We start from the raw sequence: 8984 nt of genomic DNA, 5'->3' as shown, positions 1-8984 counted from the left end.
TTGCAGATTCACGTTTCTGTTCCACCCCTGCTGAGTAGGACCCCGTGAAATGCACGGTGGCACTCGCCTCATTCGTGGCTCTGTTTTCCATCTCTACTTTTTTTTCCTTTCAGTCCTCATTTAATTTATATGTAGGTAACTGCCCGAGGACCGAATGGGTGTGTCCACGCCCAATTCAGATGTTGATGCCCTAATCCCCCGGTCTATGGTATTGGGGGTGGGGCCATTGAGGGCTGTTAAGGTCATTAGGGTAGAGACCTCATGAAGGGGGTAAGTGCCTTGTAAGGAGAGATAGGAGAGAGATGTCTCCCTGCCGTGCGAGGACACATCAGGAGGGTGCTTTTCTACAAGCCAAGAAGGGGTCTCCCAACAAAACCCCACCATGATGGCACCCAGATCTCGGACATCCAGCCTCCAGAGCTATGAGAAATGTGTATCGTTTAAGCTCCCCAGTCTATGGTGTTTTTGTTAGAGCAGCTTGAGCTGGCTGACGGAGATCCTGTTATGTTTCCAACCATCTTCTGTCCATGGTCATACACAGTGAAGGATACAGACATGATGGACAGATAAGTGGGTAGGCCAATGGATACAGAAAAATGGGAGACATGCTTGGGGAACGAACCCAGTCAATGTGCACAGATGAACAGACAGAAGACAGCCAGACCCTTCCCTTCTGTCTTTTCATTTTCTGCTGTGTTTTGCCTGCTCACCTGACCACACTGATCGGTACAGGCTAAGGACTGGTGCAGGTTGAAATAGAACCACAAAGACTGGTCCTAGCCTGGCCAGGGCCTCTGCCAGTTAGAAGTGGAGCCATATGGGGGGGGCGCCTGGGTGGCTCCGTCGGTGAAGCGTCTGACTTCGGCTCGGGTTGCGATCTCATGGTTTGTGGGTTCGAGCCCCGCGTCGGGCTCTGTGCTGACAGCTCGGAGCCCGGAGCCTGCTTCCCATTCTGTGTCTCCTTCTCTCTCTCTGCCCCTCGCCTCCCCCCAAAAATAAATAAACATTAAAAAAATCATGCTATGAGAGTCAAGCGAGAGGCGTACTTGGAGGTGACCAGCACGTACCGTGTGCTTGGGGACGCTGAATTTGAATCTCTGTTGCCTACTGATGAAGATCAAGTTCCAGGTCACAGTCCCTTAGGTTCCTCATGGGTTCAGGCTCTGTTACACCCCTTTCCCACCATTTGCTAGAGTTTACATGTCTGAGCCCTGGATCCAAATGCAAATTCAGCCCTGTGGGGCTCCAAAGGTCTTGCTTCAGTTTCGTGGATGGACAAACATATGGACAGCAGGTTCCCACCAGCACAGAAGGGAGAAGGCGGGATCTCCAGGCAGAAACGCTTCCAGGCTGCCAGGCGGAGAGGCCAGAGCGATAGTCCAGGCGGTGCCCGTGTGCAAAAGGGGTCCCCTAAAGTTCATTTGTGAACTTATTTTTCAGCAGAGAGTAACATTTTCACACAGAAACAGTTCTATCCAAATGAGTTCACTTCTCCGGGAAAGGGAGGGCAGAGGAATCCACATCAGAGCTGAACAAACAGCAGTCCCTCCGGCCGGAGTCGTAAGAGCACGGAGTTCCACTTACTTAAAAGGCACCTCCTTTTGGGGGAAAATTCATTCCAACTCCAACCGAAGTGTCCAGGAAGACACAGGAACGGTCCAGGATACAATGGAAGGACCACTGCTCTGGGGATCCAGCAACTCAGGCTCTAGCTCCGTTTCCCACGTGCAGGGGGAAATGGAGGAGGCTTGGGCAAAATGCTTCCCTTCCTTGGGTCTCGATTTTTCCATCAGCCAAAAGATGGGAGTTGCACCTTTTGGGTGATTCCTCGGCACTTTTTATCTCCAACATTCGGCAAGTCTAAAGGTCCACGCCCTCCGACATCATGAGCCCAATGATAAAACCCCCTTTCTTTTCTGTCACTATGACTTGAAATAAAGGACGATGGTAAGGGACAGTTTGTTCTGGTTGGGGGGCAAGTGGGGTGAAGCGGACGAGGCTGAAATTAGACAAAGTCAGGCCCTAACCTGGGCCCCCCCCCCGAGAGTTCCCCAGACTCCCCAGAAATGGAGAGAGCATCCGCAGTCCAGGGAATTAGACGTAAGCCCTGGCTATAATATTTAATGATGCTTAGGGTTGAGTAGATCGCTTCATGTCTGAGAAACTCCTTTCCTTCAATTACGAAATGAGGTAAATAATACTTCTTCCGCCTTCGAAGCCCGCAAGGGCAAAATGAGCGCTTCCAAAGTCCCAGCTCTCTGACCCACTGTCTGAGCTCATGGGATTACATTGGGCCCACTTGGATAATCCAGGCTAATCTCCCTATTTTAAGGTCCGTGATGAGTAACCTTTTTCTCCATGTAATTAATAATATTCACAAGTGCCAAGGATCGGGATACCTTTGAGGGACCACTGTTGTGCCTGGCACAGCCTCCTGACGGGATCGCCCACATCCCCACGTGCCATCCTGCCATTCAGTCCCCGTGCTGCAGCCGTGGTCATCTTTGCTGACAGGCTGGTCACGTCACTTCAAGATCACTCAAGGAAATAGGCACAATGTTTACAATGTTTTAACCTCTTCCTTAACTTGGTGAACAAAGTTCCCACCCACCTGTCCAGTCTCATCTCCCTCTTCTTGCCCCTTGTGATCTCTCTGACTCAGTCACCCTGGCCTTTTAACCCTTCCTATTCAACCTACGTCCGCCAGCCACAGGGCCTCTGCACGTGCCATTTCCTCTGCCTGAGACACATGTCGGCTGATTAGCTACTACCCGTTGCCAGACCAGACCACCGCCAAGCGTCACCTCCTCAGAGAGGCTGCCCCTGGCCTCTTCAACTGGATCACATCATAACTGCACCCCCTCACACACAATACCCTTATCGCTCCTTAATAGCACATAACACAGCTTGCAAGGCTATGTTTGTTTGCCGAACTGTTCAGCTAATGACAGTTTCCTCCATAAGGGACAGGGCCTATGGTTCTTATCGTTGTATCCCCAGCAGTGCCTGGCACATAGTAGATATTCAATAAATACGTACTGAATGGAAGAATAAAAGCATGATTTTTTCAATATACAGATGAGGACCCTGGAGCTCAGAAGGTCGAGGGACTTAGACAAGGTCACAGAGCTAGCGGTTGGGGGGGGGGTGGGTTGTGCGAGCTGGGATGTGACCCAGGTTTCACTGAGTTCAAAGTCATGGCATCACTCCGTCTGCATTTCAGTCTGTTGGGGTGGAAGGGGGCTATGCATTCCCTGATTTGTGTGCACTTTTCCTAAGGGAAAGAGGAAGGTGGTGTTGGTCCCTGTGGCTCTTTGGTGGCTTCATGTCTTGGGCCTTTGTGTGACCAACGCTGTGGCCCGTAACCACTAAGGGGAAGTTTTCGCCTGGCCCTGGCACGTCCTCCTGGTCACGTGTGTGGGAGCTGAGCTCGCCCAGGCCTCACCATTGACCGGCGGTGACCGCCCTGCCCCCGCACCCTGAGGTCACCCAGCCATTTGTCACATAAGTGCACCTGTCCTGGAGGGGTGCTCAGCACATGGGGGTCCAGGCAGAGGGAACCGCATGGGATACAGGCTCGCAATGGGAGTCGGGGTGTCGGATGACCCACGGCTATGGGATCCCAGCTTGTGACCATGAGCGTTTGTTCCCTTCCACGGGCCTCAGTATCCCCGTGTGTATCATGAGGGGGCTGGAGTGGACAGAGTACATCCCCTTCCTGCTCGGGCAGTCTGTGTTCTCCTGGGTATCCGTGGTATGCTCTGTGAGTCCACACTGAGCCCGCCCTGCACAGTGTCCTGGGGAAGGGACTTCACTTCCCGGATAGAAACCCCTCCCCACAGAGAAGTGAGCCCGGCACAGGCTCCTCCCCAAGCCCCATCTTCCACTGCAGCCACTGGACAGACGGACGAGGGGGTCGGCACCCTGCCCGGCTCTGCCCAGGACACCGGCCCTCATCACTGCCACTGCTTCAGGCCCAGACGTGACCCCAGGACTGTGCTCAGCAAAGGAAGCTCAAGCCTCACGTGGGGCGTGTAGGCGGTGTGCATGCACACTCGTGTGCATTAGATGGCCTCGGGTTCTTTGCTGTGGCTCCCAGTGACAGGCCGAGTCCAACAGCCCTGCCCTACAATGCGCCTATTTATGAAAAGAAGCCGCACAGCCCGCAAACGTATGCACATGCGTGCGTGTGTCGATACAAGGATAGAATAGGCTGGAAAACAAGAACACAGCCTCTAATCAGAGGGATCTAATGGGGAAATTTGGTTTAATTTAATTGAAATTAACTTACTACAGGCAATCATTGAGCACCCAGTGTTTGCCAGGCACCATGCCAGGAGTTAGGAATCTAGAAAAACAGAAGAGCCGGTCCGATGCTCTGGGAAGGGCCAGGAGCCCAGGGAAGACCCCAGGGAGGGCCAGGGTTAGACCCCAGGGTTCTCAGGGCAATGACTTCAGGCTGCTTGGGCGCTCCAAACCCTGGCCTCCAAGCCTGGAAGACTGGTTGTTCCGAGTCTACCAGTGGGCAGCCCGGAGCCACGCCATCCCCCAAGCAGCGCAGTGGGTCCCGAGGCCTCTCCGGGGACGGGGGTGCAGGTTGCACAACACCAGCTCCGTGGCGGAGAGACAGATTTGGAAACATTAGAGGAAACAGAGATAAAGATTCTTTTTCTTCATAGCTTCTCGGTGCCTGTATGTCACTGTACATCACCAGTCTCCAAGAGGAAACATAGAAAGTGGCATTTCCCCAAACTGCGCAATCTTGAAACCCCCTTTTCACTGAATAAACGGTGGGGGTTGTAAGTCAGGGAACTTAGTTTGGAGAAATTGTGCCGCAGAGGTAACAGGAGTTGTGTCCAACGCCGGGGGCCATTCACGCAGCCTTCCCACCTCCTCCAACCCCCCCACCCCCAGTGGAGGATAAGGTAGCAGCTTCAAGAAAACCATGTCTGGGGGTGCCTGGGTGGCCCAGTCGGTTGAGCGTCTGACTCTCGATCTCGGCTCAGGTCATGATCTTACGGTTTGTGGGTTCGAGTCCCATGTCCAGCTCCTCACTGACAGCACGGAGCCTGCTTGGGATTCTCTCTCTCCCTCTCTCTCTCTCTCTGCCCCTCCCCTGTTCACACACTATAAATAGATAGATAGCTATATGATAGATGATAGATAGATAGATAGATAGATAGACAGATAGATACTTTAAAAAAAAAGAACGCAAGTCTGAATGGGGAGACTCATGGATGGAGCGAGAGGAGGTAAAATAGTGAGACAGGAGTAGATGTTTCTGCACTGAGGCCAGAGTGAGGGACGGTGACCCAGCCGCCCAGCTTGCTCCTCACACTGTCCTTGCTGCAGAGACCCCTGGGCACGCACCAGGAATCCCTTCTTCACCAGGCCAGGCCGAGCAAGCCAAGGTCTGTCTTTCTCAAGCAACCCCTTTACGTGCTGTATTAACCACGTGTTTTATCTTCTGCATTTTTTTTTAATTTGTTTTTTAATGTTTATTTATTTTTGAGACAGAGAGAGACAGAGCATGAACGGGGGAGGGTCAGAGAGAAGGAGACACAGAATCCGAAACAGGCTCCAGGCTCTGAGCTGTCAGCACAGAGCCGGACGCGGGGCTCGAACTCACGGACCGTGAGATCATGACCTGAGCCCAAGTCGGCCGCTTAACCGACTGAGCCACCCAGGCGCCCCTGCATTTTGATGCTCTAATATTTAGGACCTTGTTGACCATGAAGAGACTGCCCCCTCCCCCAGACCTGCCAAGGAGAGAAACCAGTATCATCTCCACACCACAGGGCACTTACTCTTGTGACTAAAAAGGAATATCAGCAATATTTGTTTATTTTCTTAAGAATAAAAAACTCGGGGGGGGGCGCGCCTGAGTGGCTCAGTCGGTTAAGCGTCCAACTTCGGCTCAGGTCATGATCTCGCGGTTTGTGGGTTCGAGCCCTGCATCAGGCTCTGTGCTAATGGCTCAGAGCCTGGAGCCTGCTTCAGATTCTGTGTCTCCCTCTCTCTCTGCCCCTCCCCTGTTCATGCTCTCTCTCTTTCTCAAAAACAAGTAAACATTAAAAAAAAAAAAAAAAAAAAGAATAAAAAACTCAGGGCGCCTGGGTGGCTCAGTCGGCTAAGTGTCCTAGTCTCGAATTCGGCTCAGGTCATGATCTCACAGTTCGTGAGTTCGAGCCCCAGGTCAGGCTCTACGCTGACAGCACAGAGCCTGCTTGGGATCCTTCCTCTCTCTCTCTCTCTCTCTCTCTCTCTCTCTCTCTGTCCCTCACCACTCGTGCTCACTCACTGTCTCCCTCAAAATAAATCAACTTAAAAAGAATAAAAAACTCTTACTAGTGACCCAGCTGAAATCCAGCTTTCCACAATTGGCCTTTTTGGATCCCAGAGCTCGGTGACATTTATGAGAAGTGAGAATTTCTTTCCTATGCAAACCAACCAACAAATCCAGAGCCCATAATTCAACCACCTCCTTGACAAGGCACTCACACTTGGCCACCATCCACCTGCTGTCCATCTGGTACCGCGGGGCCAGGTACCAGACCACGAGGAACAGCCCTAAGCCCCAGAACCTGCTGGAATCATTCACACCAGCCAATCCAACGCCCACTTACCCTACCTGCCATTCCTTCCCCGTGGAAACCACAGTAAAGGCTCCTGCCCAGGTTTCTCTCCTTGCTCCCTCTGCTTCCACCTGTGGCCCCATGTGGAGTGTCATGCCTCCCGTTTCTAGGGATCTGTGAGTATTACAAAATTCTTCCTTCGTGACAGTCATTTCCATGTCTGTGTGTCTTACCGCACCTGAGGAAAACAACTCTTAGGTGGCCTCAGAACATCTGTCATCCTAGTGCTGCAAGACCAGAAGGTGAAACTCTGCAGAAACAGCCCTGGTAACACCGGGGCATTGAATGCCCAGGGGGGGATTACGCAAAATAGTCAAGGGACAGCTTCAGCACTGCCACTGATGAAACCAAACAGATACGCAAGCAACCAGAAAGGACACATCAGCCCTGGATACACCAATGGGTGATACAAGTAGATTTTTATGGGGTAACTACAATAGAGACTCTAGAATCTGACAGGCTTGAGCTCAAATCCTAGACCCATCACAAATTCAATGTGTGGCCTTGACCTGGTCATGTAACTTTTCTTGTGCTCCAGATTTTTCAACCCCTAAAATGGGGATAAGAATACATTGTAATTATATGGAGGATTAAATATGGATGAAGTTAAAGCACTTAGCACAGACACCATTATACATTATGCATTCAGTAAATGTCATAGAGGGGCGCCTGGGTGGCTCAGTCTGTTAAGCATCTGACTTCGGCTCAGGTCATGATCTCGTGGCTCCCAGATTTGAGCCCCGTGTTGGGCTCTGGGCTGACAGCTCAGAGCCTGCTTCGGATCCTTTGTCTCCCTCTCTCTGCACCCCTCCCCGACTCGCACTCTGTCTCTCTCTCTCTCTTTCTCAAAAATAAACATTAAAAACTTTTTAAATAAAAAATAAATGCTGTATATTATTATTATTATTATTATTACTATATTTATAAATGGCATTACTGCAGATCTGGTGCAGTTACTCATTCTTTTTTTTGTTTTGTTTTTTTTAATTTTATTTTTTTGAATTTACACCCAAATTAGTTAGCATATAGTGCAACAATGATTTCAGGAGTAGATTCCTTAGTGCCCCTGACCCATTTAGCCCATCCCCCCTCCCACAACCCCTCCCGTAACCCTCAGTTTGTTCTCCATATTTATGAGTCTCTTCTGTTTTGTCCCCCTCCCTGTTTTTACATTATTTTTGTTTCCCTTCCCTTATGTTCATCTGTTTTGTCTCTTAAAGTCCTCATACGAGTGAAGTCATCTGATTTTTGTCTTTCTCTGACTAATTTCACTTAGCGTAATACCCTCCTGTTCCATCCACGTAGTTACAAATGGCAAGATTTCATTCTTCTTGATTGCTGAGTCATACTCCATTGTATATACAGACCACACCTTCTTTATCCATTCATCCATCAATGGACATTTGGGCTCTTTCCATACTTTGGCTACTGTGGATAGTGCTGCTATAAACATGGGGGTGCATGTGTCCCTTTGAAACAGCACACCCATATCCTGCGGATAAATGCCTAGTAGTGCAATTGCTGGGTCATAGGGTAGTTCTATTTTTAGTTTTTTTGAGGAACCTCCATACTGTTTTCCAGAGTGGCCGCACCAGCTTGCATTCCCAGTAATTACTCATTCTTATTGACTATCCATTGTGTGGGCCACCTGGGCCAGGGGTTGTGGACACACTTGAACGTCGAGAAACCAGTGAGGACTAGATTAGTCAAGTCCGATCATACATCGATCAAGCATTTGCTACATTCCACGCCCTGTGCTAAGTACCTAGTTCATCACTGGGGCAATCACCAAAATGACCAAGACACGATCACCCAAGTCATTCATAGTCTAGCAGGAAAAACGGTGCAGAAATGAATCTGAATACCCTACCTAGCGAATGCTATCGTGGAAGCATGAACCAAGTGCTGGGGTAGTTCCGAGGGAGGACGATCTCCTAGGGAGAGATGAGGGAGGCTCAGGAACGTCATCGCAGAAGAGCTGGGTGCTGACGATCGAGCAGGAGTTCACCAGGCCGACAAGGAAGGGTGTGGCAAGCGGAAGTAAAGGCACGTGCACAAGGAGACGCAAATAACGGCGTCGTCAGCCAGCGAGGAGACAAACACAGAGTGAGCGCAGAGAGCAGAGCTGAGGAAGAGCAAGGACTCTGCCATTCGGGAGGAGGACCTGAGGACTGAGACGGACAGAACCGGGGTGTCGCGGAGGTGTTTTGTCCCAGAAGTGACAGTGGGATACCAGCCGAGGCTACAGGGGATCAGCCTGGGGGCCCAGGGGTGCTCAGTGGCTCTGGGAGCGGGCAGGCAGCCGCCAATGACAGCCGCCACCGAGGGAGTGGCGACCTCGTGCTGAGA

At 51.0% G+C, this 8984-nt stretch overlaps 1 protein-coding gene across 3 annotated transcripts in view; it reads right to left on the bottom strand.

Annotated features, from left to right (window-relative positions):
- The window catches only part of LPIN1 (lipin 1), a 127972-nt gene that overhangs the window by 95941 nt on the left and 23047 nt on the right, over nucleotides 1-8984 (bottom strand). The gene's annotated exons all lie outside the window — the stretch shown is intronic.

This window comes from Herpailurus yagouaroundi, unplaced genomic scaffold (assembly GCF_014898765.1).
Source record: "Herpailurus yagouaroundi ecotype Mexico unplaced genomic scaffold, PumYag 188, whole genome shotgun sequence".
Taxonomy (NCBI): Eukaryota; Metazoa; Chordata; class Mammalia; order Carnivora; family Felidae; genus Herpailurus; species Herpailurus yagouaroundi.
Note: the sequence above shows the minus strand (reverse complement) of the source record. Positions and strands in the feature narration are given on the sequence as shown.